The 27,086-nt window shown below is 43.6% G+C and overlaps 1 long non-coding RNA gene across 2 annotated transcripts in view; it reads left to right on the top strand.

Annotated features, from left to right (window-relative positions):
• Window positions 1-24,257, top strand: part of LOC138567293 (uncharacterized) — a 98,481-nt gene extending 74,224 nt beyond the window's left edge. Inside the window, exons 3-6 of one of the 2 annotated variants that reach the window (XR_011302156.1) lie at window positions 6,152-6,301; window positions 19,058-19,152; window positions 22,993-23,281; window positions 23,558-24,257. This is a non-coding gene — a long non-coding RNA (uncharacterized lncRNA). Of the gene's footprint in view, window positions 1-6,151; window positions 6,302-19,057; window positions 19,153-22,992 lie in introns of both variants that reach the window. The other variant, XR_011302155.1, reaches the window with a different exon arrangement.
• Window positions 24,258-27,086: the final 2,829 nt, after the last annotated feature.

The following is a 27,086-nucleotide window of genomic DNA, read 5'->3' as shown; positions in this document are numbered from 1 at the left end:
TCATCTGTACCTTGCACCGACACCCAAAATGAAGGAACACACAACTACGAATCACCATTCTACTTGTACCGTTCTCATGTTCTTCGATAGAAATCAGAGGAACAAAAATAACTTGTGCAGGTACCCAAGTCATCGTCTCTACAATACATCCTGCTTTCTAAAACAGCATATGCAAAAGATTTCTAACTGATTGAGGAAGACCAACTACCTGAGTCTCTACAAATTGCATCCTTACCTGCAAACAATATATCCCTGGGGTTTCACAAATCACCCTTCTTCTGTGCAAGTAATTGTCATGTTCAATTTCCCCTGGAAATCTCTTCCCAATAGATTCACTGGTGACTGACGAGCATACAATAAAGTAGCTGTGACAGACTTATCACCCACAGTAACTCCTACTGGTTGTGTGATAGGAATTGAATGTATAACCCCGGAGAAACGTTGTGTATCCATTACATTGGAAGACAGTGGAAACCCACCATCCCTCACACAGGAGCGAGTGGCCCCGTGTCTGCTAGAAATGAAAACATTTGTCAATTTTCCAAAAGATGACCTATGGGCTCTTTCTTCCGATCCAGGGTAACTGCCACTACTGGACACTGAAGGTCTCCCCGTGGGCTGTCCTATGGCATCTATGCAAAGAGATTGCCCCCTTCCCATGGAAGGCCTTCGTTGATCTCGCTGAGGCGGGTGATCCTGGAATCTCTCATTCTGTGGGGCTCCATAGGGAACCTGATCCCCATTGTCTCATACGCGTCAGTCAGGAATGACACTCCCTAGCAAAATGACCCAGCTTGTAGCAATACCAACATTCTGAAGGGGGCCTAGACATACCCCTCCCCCATTGACCCACCTGTGGTTGCTGTGATTGTATGCCTGGATCAGGAAAGTAACTCCTGTGTGTTTTTGTATCGCTACCTGGTTCCAACCTCCCTGTCTTCCAGACTCAGCCTGAAATTGGGGTGTTGGCCCAAACTGAGACTGGGGCATCATACTTCTATTCCCTTGTACCGCACTGGTAATTAACGCACCTAATAAAGTTGCCTTTTCAAAAAAATGTCTGAATTCGTTTTGTTTATCCCGCTCAACTTCTGATCCTGCATATTCTGTTCCTTTGTGTGCATTAGTCTAAAGAAATGCACTATATGTGCTTGGATCTCAGCCCAAGATTTCATTTCCAATTGAATCACTCTCGCCAAGTCTGACTGGACTGGTTGCGGTAGTCCCTTTTTTATAGTGTGGAAAAACAGGGCTGGTGGTCCTCCTGTCTGATCCCACGCTTGTCCAACTTCTACTCTCCTCTCTCTTGCACATGAGTTATAAAATCAACTGGATCTTCACCTGGCTTCACACTGCTATTGAGCAATGCCCCGAAATCTGGCTTTTCCGGTTACATAGCTCTGAGTGCTGCCCTGATCCAAGAGCGTAACTGGTTACATTTTGTCCCATCATATGTGCCATCTGTAATTGTAACTATATATAATCCCACTTCTTCCATTAGCTGATTGTCTCCTCAACTAGTACTGATAATGTCACCCAATGCTAGGGATACACCAGCTGTTTGTTTCTAGAATTGATAGATCCATTTACCTGCCCCACTGATAATGGCGGTAAACCTTTCCTCAACTTCTCCCTGTCCTCTGTCATGTTTCTCATACTACCAAGGCTGCTCTCATGTACTCATAATCTCATGCAATATCACATTGACCTTCCTGAATACATAATCTAGCCGTGTCCATGTATCTTTTTTTAAATGACCCCTCTGTGGGCCTTGATATAAGTGTATGTTTTAGTTCCTCTGTCCATTGTGCTTGTATACAGAAAAATGCTTGTCCATAGAATCCCATTGAATCTTTTTCTAACCGCTGTATAGGTGTAAGATTCTCTGCAGAGGAAAATCGTCCCTTCTCACTTCCTCTTCGTTCTCTTGCTTCCTCCTGTATAAATTGTGATGCCATCCCGTCTCCCTTCTTCGCTCAGCCCTTTCTATTTACTTATAGTCTGTTCAGCAATGGCCGCATCTTCCTTGTCTATTTCCCCCTCTCTACTTCCCTTATCTCTTTCTCTATCAAAAAATAAGTACCCTCAACTTGATTTTCTGCAACTTCCATATTTGTCATCTGGGCAATTTTCTGTAAGGCTAAGGCCTCTACCAACTCTTTAAATGTTTTCCGAAAATCATGCCCATTCAGACACTCCTTTTTTATCCTCCTACATGCTCAACATCCATCCTACTGGACTTCCTCTACTTGTTGCATACAAACACAATTCTCCTCCCTGTGATTCAGCAGCTGTCTGTTGCATTCTGAACAATTCTCTGCCTACTCTGCCCCAAGGCTCTAAAGCAGCCTTCTTTTTTCCACTACCCACTCCATTAATGAAGAATCTTATCCTGCTTCCATTTGTCACCATTTATCCCTTGTTTAATCCTTGTTTTAGAGTTTTAGACTTTGCCCCTTTTCCCTCTGATTCTGAATCTGTGTCTGTACTTGAATCTACATTTTTAGATACAGTTTGTATAGTTTGTGATCCAACCTTTTTTGCCTCTTTTGTTTCCCGTATTAGTGGTATTTTATATCCTGTAGCTACTTTTTCAGTAGCATGATACATCAAGCCTAAAGATATATCTTCCCCAATGTCATATGGAGGCGGGGCAGTGGGTTCTATGATACTATGAATTTAAACTTTTGGGCATGACATTGTGTATCATTCCCATGTTTCTTCCATAATTTTAAAATGCACAATCGTTTTTTTTCCTTTTATTCCCCTTTGTGGTTGCCTGTACTATTGTGTGCATGTGTTCCAGTACCTTGGGACAGAAAGACCCCCCCCTTTTGGCGATGACACAGTGAACTTTTCAGTCGCTTGCACCCATACTGCACAATATTTTCATATTTTACTTTTATTTGTCACGTGAATTTCACACATCATTTCTAATGGTACCATTTTGAATTCCTGGACTCATACTTTCCAGGAGAAAATGTTCCTGCAGCTCCATTATACTTGACCTAAGCAAAAAGCGCTTGGCGGCTCCCTTATCTTCACCTAAGCGCAGGAGTGGGTGGGTCCCGTATTTCACAATGTCATCATTCATGCAATACTTGCAGAGCGGATCCCTTTCATTCCCTTTTAAACAGGTTCTCTGTCTCTCTGACTATATAGAAAGCCAGGTTCCCACCTCCATCCATGCTCCACACACACCCCTTCCCCCCCCCGGTCACCCACCACTTGAGTTCTCAGACTTTTAGCAAAAGCTTGATGCCTGGCTTACCTTTAATTTCATGCACACCAGAACTCCGACGGTAGAACACCGGTGTGGGGTATCCGGGAAGCTAAGGTTTTGTGAGAAGCATCTGAAAAAGAGACTTTGAATAGCAGCGAGACTTTGGCACAGAAGGCCAAGATGTTGAAGTTTTGAACTGCACCCTCATGCTAGAGCAGCCAGAGACTGTGCTAAGCTCGAGTGTGCCGCCTTGTACCGTTCTGAAAACGTGGGGAAAGGAAGCCAGCAGCTTGAATATCCTGACATATCATTTCTCAACATTGTTTCCCACACTATTTATATTTAGAAGTAAGGATTGGCAATAGGTTTATTAGTATAGGCCCTTTTATTTTGACAAGACACCACTAGGACTGGGTTATTATTATTTGATAGTCGTAGCTTGCTCCCATCTTTGAATTTAGGATTAGATAGGCATTTTTCAAACCCAGTTGAAGTTCAATAAACACACTTGAACTGTGATCACTTGTGACTGTCTTACTGTTTTATACCATGCCTTTCTTGCAGTTGCCACGGGAAGATGCAGGACTCCTGGGCTCCTATCTGGCTCACCAAATTTGTACTGGAATATTAAAGAAAAACAGAATAATGTGAGACAGAGGCCCGTGCTTCAAAGGTTGTTCAATTTTTATTGGATATCGGCCGGGAGGATTTGCTTAACTGTGTGGTTAACGCAAATGACTCAAGGTGGTCAAAGGCAGCAGCGCTTATATAAAAGAGGGATGGTTAGTAATTCATTAAATAGGAGTGCACATAGACAGAACATACTTTACAATGGTTTATGATCAGTAAAGACTAACAGAACAATCGTAGGTACACTTTTCCGTTTACATGTCCTTGTCAGGAAGTACTTCCCTTAAATAACTAACTAAACCAAACACAGGTGAGCACACGAAACCTAGATCTTATGTCCCGCTTCCCCAAACCACAAACATTAACCTGATCCTCTATATAAAAAGGATGTCAGCATTAGTACAGATAATAGACAAAATCAAAATGGCACCCATTTAATCAAGAGGGGCCAAAAAAGACAAGATGGTGCTAAGATACATTGTCGGAAACAGAAACTTAGTCGCCTTATTTTGAATTTCTCCCTTCAACAGCTCCATGCTGAGAAATATAGAACATATGTGCTCTCTTGCCTGATACACCTGCAGCTACCATGTGGTTTGGAACCATTACAAACATACAGCAACATGTGCATTCCTGAAAGCAGCCTGCTGAAATCCAAATTCATTCCAACAGCCATAGACTGCCTTTAACGGAAGGCACCATGATATAAATTATATTTAACTGTCTATCACCAAGGCCTGGTGGAAGTGTGGGTATATATATATATATATATATATATATATAATCTGGTTTCAAATAATGTCATATGAGGGGATACAGTTATAATTGCCTAAATCCATCTGATGTTATTTTATTACCAATTGGTTTCCTGTAACTTATTTAGCTGTCGGAGCGTTTGGGCATTTTTTGTCTGGGGCTGGGGATTTCACTACCAACAAACCTTGGGCCCAGCACTGGCTGATCACTTTGTTCTCTGCTGGAAAGTCTGACACCTTTCCAGGAGGACAGGACATACCCCCAAGGGTAGGCTGGGAACTGGTGCTTCAAATGGAAGCTCTACCATTACAACAGGGAAGCCACGCCAGCGGTATCATTCCTGGAGTCTTTTTGATCATGGACAGAGAGGAGAAGGGGGATATATAGAGTAGCCGAGGAGAGGATCTGGGCCCAGAAGAAGGGTCCGGCCATCTTGAAATGCCCAGTCTACCCTTCGTGACCTCTCCTAACTTCCTGCAGACAAGGCACTCTCAGAGCTGATATCTAAAGGCTAACCCCTTATTAAAGCATCAAGGGTTGGTCCTTTAGAGAAGGCTTGTAATGGACCAATCCGCTGTATTGTATGAGAGGTGCTAGACCCTTCTCCCCCTCAAACTGAATACAGATAGCATGATAGGCTGATCAATGGTTCCAGTATTGCAGAAATCAAAATTATAGTGCTTTTTTATATATTTTTTGGTATCAGAATGACTCAGGAAGTGAAGGGTGTCTCAGGTATTATACGCACATCATGAATATGTAAATATATAGTCCGGAAGCTGGATAGAAAATTTGTTATGCTCAAAAGTAAATTGGTTTGCTGTTTGGTAAGCAAGGCTGAACATCCAGGCTGGACAGACTGAGATAGATTCTAAGATGGATGCCAAATACAAAATGGTGTCTTACAAGCAGGTGTCAAAAGGGCTGACTCATTGTGATGTGGAATTGTGGAATATTCTTTGATTTGGCAGCATTTCAATGTGAGATCAGCTCATTTGGTATGGTCTATTTATAAATTCTGGCAAGGAAAAAGAGACAGGGATTCATAGTATATCAGATAAATGTATGGGAAAGATACCAATTAGACAGAACAGCTGCTTACTTAGCAACAAATAAGATGAACTCATGAAGGTTTTCACAGTATTAGCTTCCATGTAAATTTGGCAGGACCTCGAGAAGCTGATAAGAACAGTTTCTTGGCAGGATTTGAAGGATAATTAATTATATTTAGCTGAGAATGGAATGAGCTTATCAGTATATGTGTCAGTCAGACGGAGCGTGCCAAGATGAGCTAATGTGGGCTTTGTGAGTGGCAGTTAAGCCAACCAATCCCAGACAAGAAGGGGTTTATTTGTGGCTGAAGGGACCAATCAGATATGAATCCTGAATTTGCATGAAATGTTGCATCAGTCTCAAAAGGCCTATAAAATGCAAGATGATTGTAGGAGCTCAGTGTGCTGCTTACAGTGTCTTTTGAATCTGATTTAAAGATTACTTTGAACCCGCATTCAGGCATCCGTTCCTGCTTTGTCTTGTCTCCAGTGCCAGAGTCCACAGATGCCAGGGCTGATGAAGTAGAGGGTCCCCCTTTACATATGGCAACCACTTTGAAGGGACCCTGAAGATCTTCCATGGACAAGAACCCAGACCTATGCTGACAGAGATGGGGAGATGCCCAGGAGAGGTGACAGGGTAAGTGGATCTGCAGTGTGCTCTCATTTGTCGGGGGAAGTCCCCCTGTGGCTGTCAGCATAGTGTGACACACTTTGACATCTGTGGATTATGGTATGCATTGAAAGGGGACAAAGGCAAAGAAGGAAGAAAATAGCATGTTATGCATATACATAAGTAATCAATAAGTAGTCAATAAGAAATCAATAAGTAGCCGTAATCAATAAGTAATCAATAAGCAATCAGAAAGTTATCCATAATTAAAAAATAATAATAATCAGTAAATAATCAGTAGGTCAGAAAAGCAACTGGGTAGTTTAAATAAGTGATGGGGGGTTGTAGTATATAACAAGGAGCATTAAAAGAGCCCAGCTTCCTAGCTCAAGGAGCTTTAGAAGGAGTTATTTCAAAACCCAAGTGGGTAAATTAGGCAGCACATAGACAGGTCTATCAGAGGGAATGACTCAATCTCCTATCGGTATATTTAAGGGCAGAGCTAGAGCAAAGAGCGCTGAGGATTAATGTGGAAATGTCGACTAGTCTGTCTGTCTGTCTATATGTCTGTTTTAAAATTAAGGTGTCAAAGAGAGACAATGAATTGTACAAAGAGAGATGAAGTCAAGAAATTATATTTTTTATTTAGGGGAGGTGATTTACACCAACCCAGAAATAGGCAGAAAATAGTCCAAAATTGGCAGAGGTGTGAGCAAACCATTGATGAGCACGCTCATATGTGCTGTCTGAAATATTATAAAGAGAAAACCAGGGAAAATAATGAAATGCAGTCAAAATTGACAATTTTGTGTACTCCTTGAGGCAGGCAAGGGAAGGTAGCTAGAGGGTTAACTTTTATATATCTATATACTAGACATCTTCAGGAAACCAAAAAGTCAAAAAATCTTCAAAGAGCATCATGAAAACGAAGGTGCAAGAACATCTTTTGCTGATCACAACATAAGAAAAAGCCATTAAAAATAAGTCTTTAAGGCAAAAACCGACATGAGATCCCCTTTCTCCAGCAAGAAATAAAGGTAAAGTGATATATAGCATCTTGAAAAAATGTATTAAGGCAGAGAGACAAACTATTTGGTACGCGATGTGCGCAGTTGTCAGAAAGCCAGTGCTGACATATACGAGTGAAATATGTTCAAAACTGCGCTGCTGGAAGCAGCCAGAATGTCTGTTCAAGGCTGAGAGATAACAGTTGGCAGAATCAGGAGAATAATTAATGATTGCAGGAAGAAACAGGGCTGCTTTTTAGTTAGAAACAGGGATAGGCCAGTGAGTTAATTTAGTTAAAACAGCTTGCACAGAAGAAGCAGCAATATGACATTGACACATATTTTTAGTGAAGCTGTGGGTGAATTAAGAAAACATTGATATGTGCAATGAGGAGGTGATTGAAACAAGTAACAATCAGCAAGGATGGAACTAATATGTGTAATAAGTGTGCAAGATTTTTTCATGGCATTAGTTTATAACTGATTGAAACCGGGTGCTGAGAAAAGCGCTGGGTTGGATTAAAATATTATGGGGTAAATTAAACCCTTGGTTGTTTAAGTCAAGCGAGGGTGTATATTTTGTAGAATTGCTCATTTTGCCAGAACCATATGTGGTTGAACTGTATTCTGAATATATTATTTTGCACTAGGAAGACGCTCCCAGTTGTATATGTGTGAGCTGGGGAGGCCCCATTGAGTTACTGTTTAGAGTCACACAAGTCACTTTCATTGTAAAGGGTGTTGTTGGTTATTTCTAGGATTGGTGGTGGATGCTTCTTTGTTGGTATCGAACTCAGCAGCCTTAGAAGGAGTATCAGTAATATCCACAACCTCCTCCCCTTCCTCCTCACCTGAATCCTCAGAAGACGTTAAATGGCGGATAGACTTCTTCCTGGTCTTCTTCTTTTTTGAGAAGAGGTAGGGCCATCCGCGGTGGGAAGCCACCCTGGTTCCCTGCCAGGCAGGGAAGCAGGAGGCTTCCTTCCCGCAGGGACCGAATAGAAGAGAGAAAAAAGCAGATGCTCAAAAAAACCCTCTGTGAGTAGGAAGGCAGTTCAACAGGTCCGGGAGGTGAAGCGATGAAATCCTGCAGACCCAGTGACAGATGGAGGATGCCTGATGGAGCTTTTCTGGACTGAAGACCGAAGGTGAAGCAAGTCCTTCAAAAGGTTCCGGGAGAGACGGATAATGGAAACAATCCGAACGTTGGAACAGGAGCGTCCACAGGTACAAGCAGGAAGGGAATAGAAAAAAAAGGGAGCAAGCGGGAAGACAGGAGGACCAGGACGGCCAAGAAACGCCGCGGAAAAAAGGTAAGGAAGACGGAGCGGCGAGGGGATGCCGCGAGGTAGAAACAGGAGAGAAGAGACAGCTAAGGGACGCCGTCAGAGGGCCAAGGGGCAGAGCGAGAAGCACGGAGGAAAAAACACACAGAGCAAGAAACGAAGTAGAAAAACAAAGTTGCAACGCGCCGAACCCGGAAGTGGGCGGGGCTTAAGTAGAGAAAGCCAGGAAGACAGAGCAAAGACTAGAGCGGGAAACCCGGAAGTGGACAGAGAACCCGGAACATTCTAATGGCGCCGCCAGCGCCAGGCGTTCCATAGCCCCCACCGGCGACCAGAAACCGGCGGCATGACAGCATGCCCCCTCCGCATGGAGACCCCCCCCCCAGGCTTGCCCGGAAAGAGACGGTGAAACCTCTGAACCAAAGATGGGGCATGGACATGAGAGACCGGTTCCCAGGAGTCCTCAGAATGGGGGTACCCCTTCCAATGGATGAGATATTCAAGGCGACCTCCCCGAAAGCGGGAGTCCAACACAGAGACCACCTCATACTCCTCCGGGGGTAAAGCAACAGGGATTGGCACAGCCGGTATGGAGTGATGATAGGAGTCCGGCCTATACTCCCTTAAGAGAGAGGAATGAAAGACAGGGTGAAGGCGGTGCATATGTTTGGGTAATGAAAGCCGATAGGCAACAGGCTTGATCCTGCGCAGTATGGGGAAAGGTCCCAAGAACCTGGGAGACAATTTAGAGGGATGCAGCCAACGCGGGAGGTATTTGGTGGATAACCATACCTTAGTCCCCTTTTGCCAAGCGGGGGAGGGCAAGCGCTTGGGGTTACTCTGATCGCAATAGCGCTGGCTACTAGCCCGTAGACTATTGACAGCAGTTTTATGGGCCCCTGTCAAAGTAGTGAGAAGAGAATCCACAGAAGGAACAGTAGAAGGAGCAAGAGACAGGGAAGGAGTAAAGCTGGGATGATACCCATAGGAACAGTAGAAAGGACTATGACCAGTGGCACTGTGTACAGAGTTATTGTAGGCAAACTCAGCAGTAGGGAGAAGGCTAACCCAATTGTCCTGCTGGTTGTTGGTGAAACAGTGTAGATATCGTTCTTTCCGTCTGTCCATTGGTTTGGGGATGGAAGCCAGACGATAAAGCACGGTCGATGCCCAGCCTCTCACATAGTTCCCTCCAGAAGCGTGATGTATACTGCGAACCCCTGTCCGATATTATCTTGTCCGGAGTGCCATGCAGGCGGAAAATCTCTCTGCGAACACGGACGCCATCTCAGCAGCGGTGGGTAACCCAGCCAGAGGTGTGAAATGGGCCATTTTAGAAAAACAGTCAACTGTAACCATGATGCAGGAACATCCTTCGGAAGCTGGCAGATCCACGATGAAATCTGTCGAGATAATACTCCAGGGTCTTTTCGGTACCTCACCTTGCTGTAGGAACCCAATAGATTGATGAGTTGAATACTTAGATCTACAGCATATCGGACAGGAGCGAACATACGAGACCACCTCTTTAGATATGTTAGGCCACCAAAAGCTTCGTCGAAGCAGTTCCAGGGTGTTCTTTACCACCCTGTGCCCGGCCACAAGATTGTCATGACACCATTTTAGCGCAGCCGAGTCTGTGAATCGGGTAGGTAAAGACATTGTTGTTTGAATCCCAAACCATCCTGGATTGTTATGTCTTCCGAGCGTAGAGTGGTAAGAGGAAGACCATCAGACTGAGTGACTTGACGTACCTTCTCCAAGAAAGCATCGATGGTACATATGAATTTGACGTCAGAAAGCAACAAACTGGGAAGTTCCCTGGCAGGACAACCGGGACATGGTCTCCTGGAAAGGGCATCTGCTAGAATATTCTTGGATCCCGGCAGGTAGGTCAGAAGAAAGTCATATTGTGAAAAGGAATGGGCCCATTGGCCTGGCGTGAGTTGACGCACTCCATATTCTGCAGGACTTTGAGATTTTTGTGGTCTGTTCTGATCTCGAATGGATGAATAGCCCCCTGCAGAAGGTGTCGCCATTCTTCACAAGCAATCTTCATGGCCAGTATTTCCTTCTCGATGACGGAGTAATGAGTCTGACTGACATTCAAGGTCTTGGAAAGGTAGGCTACAGGGTATTCGAGACCAGCATGTTCCTGTAAGAGAACTGCCCCCAAGGCAGCTGAAGAGGCATCGGTTTCCACTATGAACCTTAACCCCTGGTCCGGTTGCCGGAGGATGGGAGCAGAGCAAAACTTCTCCTTTAACAGTAAGAAGGCTTGGTCAGCTTCTTGAGTCCAGGAAAAAGGGTTGGAAGTTTTCTTAAGTAGTCTAGTAATGGGAAGAACCGTTTCCGAGAATCCCTGAATAAATTTGCGATAAAAGTTTGCAAGACCAAGGAACTTTTGAATTTCCTTCACTGATCCCAGAGGAGGCCAACGCAATATAGCTTCGGTCTTGGCTGGATCCATGCGAATGCCTTACGAGGACAGTATGAAACCAAGGTAAGATACTTGAGGGACTCCAAAGACACACTTTTCTGCATTGGCTTTGAGGTGGTTGTCTTGTAGCCTTTTTAGAACTTGGAGGAGATGAGTATTATGGATCTGGGCGGTCTTCAAGTATATCAGAATATCATCGAGGTAGACAATAACACAATGAAAGATAAGATCCGAGAAGGTTCGATCCATAAAGCGCTGGAAAATTGATGGCGCATTGACCAAACCGAAAGGCATGACACAGTATTCATAATGTCCAAATGGAGTGCGGAACGCAGTCTTCCATTCGTCTCCTGAATGGATGCGCAGAAGATGGTAGGCTCTTCGGAGATCGATTTTGGAAAAGATCTGCGCTCCCTGGACCGCCTCCAGAATATCCCTTATGAGAGGCATGGGTTAACGGTCTCTTATCGTCACTTGATTGAGGCCCCGGTAGTCGATGCAAGGTCGTAATTCATCAGAGCCTTTCTTCGGAACAAAAAACAGGGATGCCCCTGCAGGAGAGTGGGAGTGTTGTATGAGACCGTGTTGTAGGTTGGAGTCAAGGTAGTCCTTAAGTACTTTCTTCTCCTTGAGGGAAAGAGAGAACATACGTCCAAATGGTACCACCGCATTGGGTACCAGGGTGATATGGCAATCCTCAGGCCGATGCGGAGGTAGTTCTTGAGGACCCTCATCATGAAAAACTTCCTGATAGAGAAGACACTCCTTGGGAATGTTTTTCACAGATAACACATCTGTCAGGGTATGGGGATCAGGAAGTGTGTGGACTGTAGCAGCCAAGGGTTGTACTGAGCAGGATCTTTTACAAAAACTTGAAGAGAAAGACAATTGGTTCATGGTCCAATCAATTGTAGGATTATGTTTCCGGAGCCAGGAAACCCCCAGAATGACGGGGAAATGAGCTGCTCGGATCCAGTCAAATTGGATGGTCTCGGTATGATGGAGCACCTTCATTATCATGGGAGAGGTGGCGTGAGTGATGAGACCGGAGCTTAAAGGCGTACCATCAACACCCTCAACCTTTTGGTCTTCTTCCTTCTCCAGGCGGCTAATACCTGTCTTGTCTGCCCAGACGACGTCCATGAAGCATTCTGCCGCCCCGCAGTCCAGTAGCGCTAGGACTTCGAATGTCTGATGTGAGTGGTTCAACTGGACTGCGATAACCATGAGACGGTTGTCATCGGTGGCGCTGACTGTTGGTGTGATAGATAAAGAGATGTAGGGACCGGAATATCCCCTTCCATAACTGGTCCCCACTAGTTCCGAGGTATGGCGTTTCCCTACCTGCGGGGTGGTACATCTGGGCAATCCCTTAAGACATGGGTTTTGGATCCACAGTACATGCAGAGATTGAGGTCTCTGTGCCGCCTTTGTTCTTCGGCCGTAAGTGGTCCTCTAGTGGTTCCAATCTGCATTGTCTCGTCTTTCGTTGAACCCGTAGGAGTGGGGCAAGACGGAGCTGGGTCAGCAAAAATTGGAGACCCACGTTGCCTCCGACGCTCAGATAGTCTTTCAGAAAGCCAGAAGTCGAGCTGGATGACAGTAGCCCAGAGTTCCGAGAGTGTGGAAGGACGATTAACCCTGGCTAGTTCATCCTTAAGGTCTTCTCTCAGACCTCGATGAAAGATAGTATACTGAGCATTCTCCTGCCAACCTGCATCAGCGGCCACCCTCTTAAAGCGGGATATGTAGGACAAAAGGTCCATGTTCCCCTGACAAATGTCTAGTAGCTGTTCACTGGCTACTAGAGTAGTCTCTTGTCGTTCAAACGCCAGTTTGAACTGGGCTGTGAACCCAGCATAATCCTGAAGGAGAGGACTGGCACTAGTTACTAAAGGGGCTGCCCATGACAGGGCATTCCCGGTTAGATTAGAAATCAGAAACCCTATGCGGGCTTGGTCTGCAATGTAAGTATGGGGTCTGAATGTGTAATAGATCACACAAGCCTCCATGAATTCCTTGAATTTGTTGGGTGATCCGTTGTATTTACCGCAGGATAAAGGCATGGGAGGAAGGTCACTGCGAGACTGCTCGAAACGGTCTAACCTCTGTCTGAGGGTAGTATTTTCCATTTTGACTGCCTGTAAATCCTGTGTGAGAGTATGCACAGCTGTGAGCAGTTCTTGCACCTGCTCGGGAGAGGCCATAGCTCTTAACTGTTGGCGTTGCAAACTATCAAACTCAGCAGCCTTAGAAGGAGTATCAGTAATATCCACAACCTCCTCCCCTTCCTCCTCACCTGAATCCTCAGAAGAAGTTAAATGCCGGATAGACTTCTTCCTGGTCTTCTTCTTTTTTGAGAAGAGGTAGGGCCGTCCGCGGTGGGAGGCCACCCTGGTTCCCTGCCAGGCAGGGAAGCAGGAGGCTTCCTTCCAGCAGGGACCGAATAGAAGAGGGAAAAAAGCAGACGCTCAAAAAAACCCTCTGTGAGTAGGAATGCAGTTCAACAGGTCCGGGAGGGGAAACGATGAAATCCTGCAGACCCAGTGACGGATGGAGGATGCCTGATGGAGCTTTTCTGGACTGAAGACCGAAGGTGAAGCAAGTCCTTCAAAAGGTTCTGGGAGAGATGGATAATGGAAACAATCCGAACGTTGGAACAGGAGCATCCACAGGTACAAGCAGGAAGGGAAGAGAAAAAAAGGGAGCAAGCGGGAAGACAGGAGGACCAGGACGGCGAAGAAACGCCGTGGGAAAAAGGTAAGGAAGACCAGGCGGCGAGGGGATGCCGCGAGGTAGAAACCGGAGAGAAGAGATGACTAAGGGACGCCGTCAGAGGGCCAAGGGGCAGAGCGAGAAGCACGGAGGGAAAAACACACGGAGCAAGCAACGAAGTAGAAAAACAAAGTTGCAACGTGCCGAACCCGGAAGTGGGTGGAGCTTAAGTAGAGAAAGCCAGGAAGACAGAGCAAAGACTAGAGCGGGAAACCCGGAAGTGGACAGAGAACCCAGAACATTCTAATGGCGCCACCAGAAACAGGCGTTCCATAGCCCCCACCGGTGACTAGAAACCGGCAGCATGACAGTTGGGCACACAGTGGATCCCCCCTGATTTGTTGATTTTATTTTGGGCAAGTAGCCATTCTTTGTTGGTGATTGATGGTACAATAGTTTTGACAGAGTATAGATCATTAGGAAAGCATGGGCTAATTGTATTGACGAGGGAGAAAGGGGAAATGTTTTTGTTAAAAATGTTTTCAGTGCATTTTGAAAAGAAAGCCAGATTGTAAAATGAAAGCACAAGGGGGTGCTGCAGGTGACCATAATGGTGAGACTATTGATAGTTGGGGACAGAGAGAAGGTATGGTATATGCACTATAATGTAGAGTCATGGGGTGTCATACATGAAGGTTTAAGCATGTACACCAAGGCCAGAGCAGATTGGATAGGTGCCAAGAAGGGGAACAGTGTTTCCCTCACCATAAGGTATGACTGCAATATAGGGGCATTTGAAAAAAGAAAGAAAAATGATGAATGTGTCCATGATCACACAAATTAAGAAGCATGGCACCAAGAGTAAAAATGCAATTATGAGTGCAAATTACATTAAAACGTAGGCTGATCTAATAGTGGATGACATTAGACTAAGCACAGTGAATATGTATAGGGAATAGCAAGAATAAATAAGATAAAAACACCTTTTTTGGGAAAATATTGGGAAGGCATGTATTGATGCAAATGTTTGTATTTAAAATGAAGAAGCAGTGGGTAATGAGAAGTGCTCGCAAAGCGCACTGGGACTAAGGTTACAAACAATAGGGATGAGAGGATTGATACATTTAAATAGTTGTATTGAGGAGAGACCTCAGTTAATAAATAGGAGATAATGTGTACTAGTTCAGGGATCAAGATATGAAGAACATGCAAGAAAGTACACTCATATTTTTAAAAGGGTCTAAGCATATAAAGGAGTCTTTTTTTATAGAAGCACGCACCCTGATTGGCCTGGCTTCTAAGAATAAGGAGGGCATTATTTAGGGGTTGTGCAGGGGTTGTTTATTTAGGGGTTGTGCAGGGGTTGTTTAAATTAAAATATATTTATGGATACGTACAAGCAGGCTGAGCACTGATGAAGAAGAATGAGGGAGGCTTGACACAATTATTGAAGCACAACATGGATTTTTATTATATGTGATGAATTGATTTATTGGGGAAAGGAAATAGAAAGGATTAAGGTTAGAATCTCTGTCATGATATGTTTATGAGGAGAGGGGAAGTGACACGCTCACACACACACATGTACACACACACACAAGCACGCACACACACATGCATACACACACACATGCACACACACGTGCACACACACACACACACACACATGTGCATACACACATGTGCATGCACACACATGCATGGCCATACACATGCATGCACACACACACAAACATGCATGCACACACATGCATGCACACACGTATACATGATCTTATGGAAGCACAGGCAATCAATGAATTATAGGCAATGCACATAAAACACACATAGGTAGTCAGAATAAGGAATTCAATATTGCAATGAGAAACACACACACACACACAGGATGCTTTTGTTTTACATTTAGAGTAATAGAGGGGAATGAAGCAAAATATAAGAGTAGCTGTTTTTTAAGAATATATATATAAAAAAGGATGGGGATCTGCTTGCTTACATTCAGGAGCACTGAACTCTTGAAACGCGTGAGCAGAGGTGAAAACAGTGGCAGTATTATACCACATTTTATGTCAAGTATTGCCTGGGCAGGTACAGAGGCATTTGGGAAGAAGTGAGAATGGAAGCAAAATCGTGGCTTAAGATACAGTTGACTATAGTGCATCACTGTCACCTGTTGCAGGAGAAAAACAGGAAAAAAGCAGATGCTAGAAAAACATTTGAAGCCAAGTTAGTTCAGAAGAAATTATCAAAGTATGCCTTAAAAGGAGCGGTAGTGACAAAGCAGAGAAGGACTGGGAATACTGCAAGCAGTGGGTACATCATAGGTGAATCAGTGCAAAATGGATCAAGGAGGGAATGGGTTTATGCCACAAGGCAGAGGAATGGGAAATAGAGAAATAGGTGGTTATCTGCTCAACTGCTATGGAAAATGTGCAACTTCTTTCATAAATGTCTATTAGGCCTCTGAACAAAGAACATCTTGTGTGCTCTTGCTTATCATTTAATCAACTCAGACCATGTCTTTCCTGTTCAGTGGCGAAACCATGTATTAAACGCACGGTCCGACACATGCATATCAATTGAGCTAATGTTCACGAATCCAAATTGTGCGAAAACAAAACTGTTTCAGCACGACTGGATTTGTAACAGAACTAAATGTTGCACTTACAAGGATTTCAACGGCCAACTGTTTGGTTCAAAAAAATTCTGAGTCATGGCCGATTATTTGTTAACATTTTCTTCCTCTTATATTAGACAACAGTACATGTGATTTAGATTGAATTTATTCCCAATGGCAGAAATATTGGTAAGAAGGGGTCACCTTCCAAAATACTCGAGTCATTGTCGATTTTGCCTTAATGAGACACGTCTGGAAACACTACAGCATCTGGTTGTCATCTGTCCAGAACTAACCTCAATAAGAAAAACCTACTTTCAAGCTCTATTATCTGCATATATTCCATTGACTGAAGACGAAGTTTGGTTTGCAATCTTTACTAGCAGGAAACTAGCAATTAGAATTGCTGTAGTACAATATTTAGAAAACATAATCTGCCTGATTCATGGAATTATTTGCGTGAAAAATGCAGATTTGCGCGCCTTTCTGACCGAAAATCCCCATACTTCAAACAGGGATTTTTGGGCAGAAAGACGCGCAAATCTGCATTTTTCACACAAATAATTCCATGAATCAGGCTGATTATCGTTGGTCAATATTGAAACTAATCAGTAATTAGGCTACTGACCACAATGAAAAGTATAGTACAGAACATTCGTTATTTGTTTTGTGTGATAAATCTTGATGAATTTTTAGGTTAGTGGAGCCTTGACAAAAATTACCTAAGGCTTACTTTGTATTTAATATGTATTTTGATTCTTTATTTTGCTTTTAATTGTTAATATTTTTTTGTGAACAATGTATGCATTATATATATTATGTGATTGTATTTTTTTTCTTTTCCATGAATTATTTGAAAGGTTGTTTTACAGCCAACCAAATTAAAAAAAAGAGGTGGTTCGCAGAATAACCAAGGCAGAATCATAATCAGAATGCGAAAGGAACATTTAACCAAGGGGGACTAGTCAGAAGAGCTCTTCCTGTATGTTAGACATGTGGGATGACAGGGCACAGTGCGCACACATGTGTGGAAGCCAAGGTTATGTACAGAATGGGCAATTCTCAAGAGGGGGGACAGCTTATCCTCCAGCATATAACTCAGAAGCTAGGGAAGGGTTTGCCCAGGATCAGACATCAACAAGCACTGAGAGTGCAACAGGTAAAGAAGCTAGAGCAAGTGCAAATTAATTTACTACAGGGGTAATTGCAACAAGCCCCCATAGAGACTTAGCAATATGCAAACACAGGAAAGGCATTGACACCCAGAATAGGAGGTGCCACTGTGGTAGGAGGACATCTTTTCACAGGAACAGGGGTATGCATGCACCCACAATAGGACAGCTGACAGGACGACTTGCTGTGTTCAGAATTATCAATAATGCTAGGCCTCAAGAGGAGCCAAGGGTTAATATGGCGGTAGGAGATGAAAGCTTTGCTTTGTTAGAAGACATGGGAGCTATACATTTATGTACAGGGGAGGGAAAGTATCCAATGGTGGGAACTGCCATACGTGTTTAAGGGTTCTATGGAGCTACACGTTGAGCTCCTTTTTATTAATGAATTACCAGTCTCTGTTGGAGAGTGTGGCATGACTGATCCTTGTTATATTTTCATCAGACACCAGTAAATATTTTGGGGAAGGGATTGGATGATAAAACCTAACAATATGATTTTATTTATTGAACAAGGGTTGGCGTTTTCACTCTTGGAATACACCATTTGAACGCAGGTGAATTTATAGTGGCATGCACAGTGCAAGTGGCTCTGCAAGGTGTTTCAGTAGAACCAGAGGTTTCTCTTAGCATGTGGTGAGCATGCTATTAGCATGGCTACCTGACTTAGTGGGGAGAACTGTAAGGATATTTGACGAGTTTTTGCTCAGATGATAGATTCCTATGGACAAAGAGGGGGGACAGATAATCCCTCTAGAATTAGAAGCAGCCATGGTACGAAAGAAAACAGCAATGCTCAAAGGAATGGACAATAAGAGTAGACCATGGAGGACAGTGATAGCTCTCAAGGAAGGTTCTAGGTTGATTGACAACACTGATGATGACATATTTAGAAAGGACTCAGCAAATGATAAAGTGGTGGTTCTTTAGGAGCACCACATACTGGATAACAATAGAGAGAAGGGGAAATCCTACAGCAAATGATAAAAATGCAGCAGCACTCAGTATATTTTCAGGACGACTGGAGAGAGTGCCTTGTGTCCTGTGGACCAAGGGCCCTTATGACATGGGTCTAGGGAAACACATATGGGAACAAAATAAAAATACATACATGAAAGGGATTATAATATGACAAATATGAGGGTTTGTGTTATGATTAGACTAATTAGTGTAAGATAATAATAAACAGTTGACCTTAACCGCACAGGAGTAAGAAGCTCAAAACTAAGAGATTGATGACAGTTCAGGGTGTGAAATAAATAAATGAATAAATGAATGAATGAATATTAAAGCAGCGAAAAGCACAAATGGATAAGATACCCAGATTTGAAAACAAAGAGCACAATGGATGATGCTGGCTATAATTGAATAGTGTAGTGCATTTGAATAAAAATGAAATATGATTAATGAAAGGCCAAAGGAGTGTGGATGACCAAGATTGATCTAACAAATATGAGAAAAGCCTTTAGTAGAACTGCACGAAAGAACATATGAGAGTAACAAAAACATTGTTTGTATCTATATGATGATGTCAATTTATTTTTTACAGATGAAAATTGTCATTTCTGAGCACGAGAGGAATGTCTATATGGCCTTAGCAGAGTATAGCAATATAATGTGAAGAAACATTATAGTGTGACAGAGGTAAGTGTTAAGTGGACAAGTAGAGAAAGAAGAGGTAAGTATCAGTTGACACAATAAGTGTGTGAACAAGCTATTGATCCGTATTAGGAGTAAGAGGACCCAGGTGATTACAGAACAAAAAAGGCAGTAAGGATCCTTTTAATAAAGCACAATTTTCCCAAGAAAGGTGCAAACAGGTGTGAGCACAGAAATAGCATATATATATATATATATATATATATATATATATATATATATATATATATATTGAAAAAAGAGGAGAGGGGCGCACTCCAGTTCCCTGCACAGTAAACCTTCTCAGCCACAGGTGTTCTCCTCCGACCGGTTTCTGTGCCAATACACGTCATCAGGGAGGCTGTCTTAACTTGCAGCTCACAGCAAGTGCAGGTGTTAACACTTAGTGATAATTCTGCTGCAAGGACTTCTGGTAGCTGTAGTCATCAGGTTTGCAAGGAACAGACTCACACCCAATCCCATAAATGGGGAAAGGGGGGGGATTAGCCTACAGTGAGGCACTCCAAAGTTGGGCATATATTACCCCGGTGCAGCACCCTATAAGATTTCTGAAGATTCCACCCTTCAGAAAACTTGCAAATGTGTTGAAAAAAGAGGAGAGGGGCGCACTCCAGTTCCCTGCACAGTAAACCTTCTCAGCCACAGGTGTTCTCCTCCGACCGGTTTCTGTGCCAATACACGTCATCAGGGAGGCTGTCTTAACTTGCAGCTCACAGCAAGTGCAGGTGTTAACACTTAGTGATAATTCTGCTGCAAGGACTTCTGGTAGCTGTAGTCATCAGGTTTGCAAGGAACAGACTCACACCCAATCCCATAAATGGGGAAAGGGGGGGAGTAGCCTACAGTGAGGCACTCCAAAGTTGGGCATATATTACCCCGGTGCAGCACCCTATAAGATTTCTGAAGATTCCACCCTTCAGAAAACTTGCAAATGTGTTGAAAAAAGAGGAGAGGGGCGCACTCCAGTTCCCTGCACAGTAAACCTTCTCAGCCACAGGTGTTCTCCTCCGACCGGTTTCTGTGCCAATACACGTCATCAGGGAGGCTGTCTTAACTTGCAGCTCACAGCAAGTGCAGGTGTTAACACTTAGTGATAATTCTGCTGCAAGGACTTCTGGTAGCTGTAGTCATCAGGTTTGCAAGGAACAGACTCACACCCAATCCCATAAATGGGGAAAGGGGGGGAGTAGCCTACAGTGAGGCACTCCAAAGTTGGGCATATATTACCCCGGTGCAGCACCCTATAAGATTTCTGAAGATTCCACCCTTCAGAAAACTTGCAAATGTGTTGAAAAAAGAGGAGAGGGGCGCACTCCAGTTCCCTGCACAGTAAACCTTCTCAGCCACAGGTGTTCTCCTCCGACCGGTTTCTGTGCCAATACACGTCATCAGGGAGGCTGTCTTAACTTGCAGCTCACAGCAAGTGCAGGTGTTAACACTTAGTGATAATTCTGCTGCAAGGACTTCTGGTAGCTGTAGTCATCAGGTTTGCAAGGAACAGACTCACACCCAATCCCATAAATGGGGAAAGGGGGGGAGTAGCCTACAGTGAGGCACTCCAAAGTTGGGCATATATTACCCCGGTGCAGCAGCCTATAAGATTTCTGAAGATTCCACCCTGAGTCTGTTCCTTGCAAACCTGATGACTACAGCTACCAGAAGTCCTTGCAGCAGAATTGGCACAGAAACCGGTCGGAGGAGAACACCTGTGGCTGAGAAGGTTTACTGTGCAGGGAACTGGAGTGCGCCCCTCTCCTCTTTTTTCAACACATTTGCAAGTTTTCTGAAGGGTGGAATCTTCAGAAATCTTATAGGGTGCTGCACCGGGGTAATATATGCCCAACTTTGGAGTGCCTCACTGTAGGCTACTCCCCCCCTTTCCCCATTTATGGGATTGGGTGTGAGTCTGTTCCTTGCAAACCTGATGACTACAGCTACCAGAAGTCCTTGCAGCAGAATTATCACTAAGTGTTAACACCTGCACTTGCTGTGAGCTGCAAGTTAAGACAGCCTCCCTGATGACGTGTATTGGCACAGAAACCGGTCGGAGGAGAACACCTGTGGCTGAGAAGGTTTACTGTGCAGGGAACTGGAGTGCGCCCCTCTCCTCTTTTTTAAACACATTTGCAAGTTTTCTGAAGGGTGGAATCTTCAGAAATCTTATAGGGTGCTGCACCGGGGTAATATATGCCCAACTTTGGAGTGCCTCACTGTAGGCTACTCCCCCCCTTTCCCCATTTATGGGATTGGGTGTGAGTCTGTTCCTTGCAAACCTGATGACTACAGCTACCAGAAGTCCTTGCAGCAGAATTATCACTAAGTGTTAACACCTGCACTTGCTGTGAGCTGCAAGTTAAGACAGCCTCCCTGATGACGTGTATTGGCACAGAAACCGGTCGGAGGAGAACACCTGTGGCTGAGAAGGTTTACTGTGCAGGGAACTGGAGTGCGCCCCTCTCCTCTTTTTTCAACACATTTGCAAGTTTTCTGAAGGGTGGAATCTTCAGAAATCTTATAGGGTGCTGCACCGGGGTAATATATGCCCAACTTTGGAGTGCCTCACTGTAGGCTACTCCCCCCCTTTCCCCATTTATGGGATTGGGTGTGAGTCTGTTCCTTGCAAACCTGATGACTACAGCTACCAGAAGTCCTTGCAGCAGAATTATCACTAAGTGTTAACACCTGCACTTGCTGTGAGCTGCAAGTTAAGACAGCCTCCCTGATGACGTGTATTGGCACAGAAACCGGTCGGAGGAGAACACCTGTGGCTGAGAAGGTTTACTGTGCAGGGAACTGGAGTGCGCCCCTCTCCTCTTTTTTCAACACATTTGCAAGTTTTCTGAAGGGTGGAATCTTCAGAAATCTTATAGGGTGCTGCACCGGGGTAATATATGCCCAACTTTGGAGTGCCTCACTGTAGGCTACTCCCCCCCTTTCCCCATTCATGGGATTGGGTGTGAGTCTGTTCCTTGCAAACCTGATGACTACAGCTACCAGAAGTCCTTGCAGCAGAATTATCACTAAGTGTTAACACCTGCACTTGCTGTGAGCTGCAAGTTAAGACAGCCTCCCTGATGACGTGTATTGGCACAGAAACCGGTCGGAGGAGAACACCTGTGGCTGAGAAGGTTTACTGTGCAGGGAACTGGAGTGCGCCCCTCTCCTCTTTTTTCAACATATATATATATATATATATATATATATATATATATATATATATATATATATATATATATATATATGCGTATGGCAATATCAAAATGACAAGAATGAAGAAGACTTTGGATAGAAAGTGGAGTAACCTTTTTGTAATTCTGGTAATGGTGAAATGCCAAATGGGTACATTTGACAAAATGCATGAAATATTTAGGGTAGGGAAAACAATGTATTTCTTATATGTCACACTTGCATGCATTTAATAGGAACAGTGCTAGGTTCCAAATAACAGGGGTAGGCAAGATTAGTGTAGGTAGGACAATGGAAAATATCAATTATGTCTCAACGGAATAAACACAGTAAAGAACAAAGAGATTGCAGTCCCACGCTAGCAGGAGGAGGACTTCAAAAGTACAGAGAAAATGATCAGCATGGTAGAAAAAACAAAAGAAAGACAGGCCCGATTGCTACATTAATGATAAATCATTTGAATGTGCACCAACAATTCTTTTTAACTTTGCAGAAGAGCAGCTTATAGTTCAGTGGGCTGAGAGTGTCAAGAAATGACCGCAGTAAACATGTATTGATTGAAAGGAAGGAGCAAGGGTCTATGCTAGGAAAATATCTGACCACTTTGCCAGTCCCAATATGACTTTGCCTCTATTTCAGTTTCTACAGGTAGCAAGAATCCAAAGAAGCATCTTCGTCTTCTTCAGCTACTGATGCACCAAGAAGAAAGAAGGGGAGCGATAGAAGAAAACACATCCTTTTTTGAAAAAGTGTTTGAGTTTGTTATGTTGTCTATGTGTAGTTTATTATTTTTATTATAAAAAAGAAAACCGCATGACTCTTTGGTTTGAGAGTGTCGACCACATGGAAAAATGTTTCCTTTAAGTATATTATGCAGTTTCTGAAAAAATAAGAAGGCCATGAAAAAGAGGGCAATGCCAGGAAAAAGGTAAAGATGCATGTTATATGGTCTCAGGGCACAGCCAAGCCCCGGTATCAGTCAGTATGTATGAAGTATAAAGTGATACAAGATGTGTGAAAAGAGAGAAAGGAGTAACCATCCTAATATTTTAGAAAAAGAGAAAATGCAGCAGAGATTGTTTAGGAGGCAGGAGTGTTTAAAAAAAACACAAAAGCATTTTTAAGGGTTGAGTTTGAGGAGGCAGTACTGACAATAAAGACATACTTATTTTTCAAAAGAGACTCATTCAGTTTTACATTACAGATGGATGAGAGATACCTACACACCAGGTGAATGACAGCAACCGATCCTGCGAGCAAAGAGAAAAGATTGAGGGACCCATCCAGGTGCCCAGTTACAGTTGCCTTGTGTTTCAAAGCTGTTCCTACGAGACTCCCCAATCCTTGTGTTCCCCATAAACAATCGAATGCCCCCCTTATCTGACTTTGAATAAAAAAACTAAGAGTTTGAGTACTTTTTGATGACATGAACTATGAACTCAAAAGGACTGGCCTATGTGCAAATAGCCCAAGAATTTCCTCAAAGCAGCCCAAAGGAAAAATAAAATGGACTGAGCTTAAAGAAGATCTGTGGATTCAGAACAAGCTCAAAACAAGATGAAGCGGGTGGATGATGTACTGATGGAAGAAAATATGTATGGAGAGAGGAGGGCAGGAAACAAGGAAGTGTTGCATTTGTATTTATTGTTTTACATACAGCCTTAATCCAAGGCGCTTTACAATGAACAACAAAATATACATTAAACATGGAACAGTAGAAGCTATAACGGTAAACATGAATCAAACCAGAAAATCAGCATGTAGAACAATTTACATATGAGAAAGAAGAGGAGAGGAGGGGGGTGGAGAAAGAAGGGGGAGAGAGAGTAGTGAGTAAGGTGAATAGTAGGAAGAAGGGAGATTTAGAATAGAAGGGGAAGATAAAGAACAAAGAGAAGGGTAGAAGAAAGAGGGAAAGAAGGGGAGAAGGGGGAAGGGGATCAGGAAGGGGAATGAAAAAGAAGAGATTTCAATGAGGAGTGGAAGGAAGAATAGGAAGGGGAGGAATGGATAGAGAAAGGTAGGGAGTTCCAGTGTAAGGGGGCAAGGAGCTGAAAGGAATGGAAACGAGAAGAGGCACAAGGGGCTGGGGAAACTGAGAGTAAGAATAGATTGGCAGAATGAAGGGAGCGAGAGGGGGTGTAAAATGAGAGAAGAGAGGAGAGGTAAGGAGGAGCAAGGTTGTGAAGAGATTCAAAGACCAGACAAAGGAAGTGATATTTAAGATGGGAATGGAAAGGAAGCCATCCTAGCTGAGAAAGTGAGTTGGAAATGGAGTCATGAGGAGAGAGAAGACAGAGGGTGCGGATGGCAGAGTGATGAAAGGATTTGAGGGGAGCAAGGTGGGAAGCGGGAAGACCAAAGAAGAGGGATGGAAGTTGTGGCGTGTTATGAGATGTGAGATGGGAGTTGTGGGGTGGGAGGCAGGAAAAAGTGTACAGTAAAAGGTGCACATGGACAAATAAAGAGGTAAATTGGCTGGTGGGTTCCCTCAAGGAATTATTCCTCTTGATTCTTGTGGTGGCAGAAGGGAAATCACCTGATGTGTATGTTATGTCTACATTTAAATGAGTAATGGGGATGGGATCCAGACAGGAGCAAAATAAAGTTACCTTTTGAGGATACATGCATAAAAGTTCAAAGAGAGCGAAACGTTGCAAATAATCTTTTGACAAAGGGAGACACTGTTGGTTCTGTAGAAATGTTTTTATGATACCTTCTTAGTTGAGATAAGCCACCACACTGAGGGGGGTGACTAGGACAGGGATGCATAGGTACACTGAATTTGGGGGAGGGAGGACACTGGGTGTAGTGGTCATGTATTGAATAGGTGTCTAAATACAGACCAGAAGGGGGAGTGTATGAGAGGTGCTAGAACCGTCCCCCTCTCAAACTGAATACAGATAGCATGATAGGCTGACCAATAGTTCCAGTATTGCAAAAATCAGAATTGTAGTGCTTTTTGAAGGGAAACAGTGCATATAGGGTGACATATATGTTTTGGGGTCAAAATGACTCAGGAAGGGAAGGGTGTCTCAGGTATTACACAACATGACATAACATAATATAACAATATGTAAAAATATAGTCCGGAAGCTTGATAGAAAATGAGTTATGCTCAAAAGTAAATTGGTTTGCCGTTGGCTGAACATCTAGACTGGACATACCGAGATAGATTCTAAGATGGATGCCAAATAAGAAATGGTGTCTTGCAAGCAGGTATCAAAAGGGCTGACTCATTCTGATGCGGAATATTCTTTGGCAGCATTTCAATGTGCGATAAGCACGTTTGGTATGGTATATTTAGAAATTCTGGCAAGGAAAGCAGACAGTGATTGATAGTAGAACAGATGAAGGCATGGGAAAGCAACCAATTAGACAGAACAGCTGCTTACTTAGCAGCAAATAAGATGAACTCATGAAGGTTTTCACAGTTTGAGCTTCCATGTAAATTTGGCAGGACCTTGAGAAGCTGATAAGAACTGTTTCTTGGCAGGATTTGACGGATAATTAATTATATTTAGCTGAGAATGGAATGAGCTTATCAGTATATGTGTCAGTCAGATGGAGCATGCCAAGATGAGCTAATGTGTGCTTGGTGAGTGGCAGTTAAGCCAACCAATCAGAGACAAGAAGGGGTTTGTTTTTGGCTGAAGGGACCAATCAGATAGGTATCCTGAATTTGCATGAAATGTTGCATCAGTCTCAAAATGCCTATAGAAGGCAAGCTGATTGTAGGAGCTCAGTGTGCTGCTTCCAGTGTCTTTTGAATCTGTATTAAAGATGACTTTGAACCCGCATCCGGGCATTCGTTCCTGTGTTGTCTTGTCTCCAGTGCAAGAGTCCACAGATGCCAGGGCTGATGAAGTAGATGTCCCCCTTTAGAGTGACAAATTGACTATATAAGGGGTTATGACAGCTTCCCTTTAATAGAATCACCTCTGGAATTATCCAGAAGAAGGATTTTGCATTAAATATGTTTGGATATCAGTCTGCATGCTGCTTGAAAACTGGTACCAGGGACTCTGCCTACCGGAAGTGGCACATCTGAAAGTGTTCTCTTGCAAACATTTTGGCTGGTAACGGCAGAAGAAGGATTTACCTTTCCTCTAAAACCCGGGACATGGGATGCATAGCACGCCAGGATGAAAGGGTGCAGCCTTGTGCTCTTTCTACTGTTTCAAACTGGTTTCAAGTCGAATCAACTGCACTATAGCCATTTGAGCTACTTCAATACTCAAGGGAGCTGCCTTGATGTTCTACATTTTCAAACTGCTTCGAGCCACCGACTCAACATAGCCTGCCTGTTTCCTAATCCTTTGAACTGATTCCTGCTACAGAACCACATCCGTCATTGGACCCAAATTGAGCCATCAAACTGCAAGGATTTGCACATCCCAAGCTTCTTTAAAGCCTTGTGCAGATTGCTGCTTGTTGAAGGGAGACCGTGCTGCATATGAACAAAGGTTACAGGTGGCAACACAGTGTCCTGTGAAGTCGAATAGAAAAGGCGTTTGATGAAAGACGCAAATTAAAAGAAAAGTTGATCATTGTTTTCTGAACTTTGAGAAGTGAACGCATGATACTAAGTAGCAGAGTGGTCCAGCACCGTGTGTGTGCCCAATCGAAAAGTCTCTGCCTGAATGTATCCCAGAAACAGAATTTATGAAATGGGAATATGATTTATGAGGAAGAGAATTCAAGTGGTCCTGAGAGTGTTTAAAACAAATCCT

Source organism: Ambystoma mexicanum, chromosome 2p (genome assembly GCF_040938575.1).
Source record: "Ambystoma mexicanum isolate Mex_15411 chromosome 2p, UKY_AmexF1_1, whole genome shotgun sequence".
NCBI classification, from domain to species: Eukaryota; Metazoa; Chordata; class Amphibia; order Caudata; family Ambystomatidae; genus Ambystoma; species Ambystoma mexicanum.
Note: the sequence above shows the minus strand (reverse complement) of the source record. Positions and strands in the feature narration are given on the sequence as shown.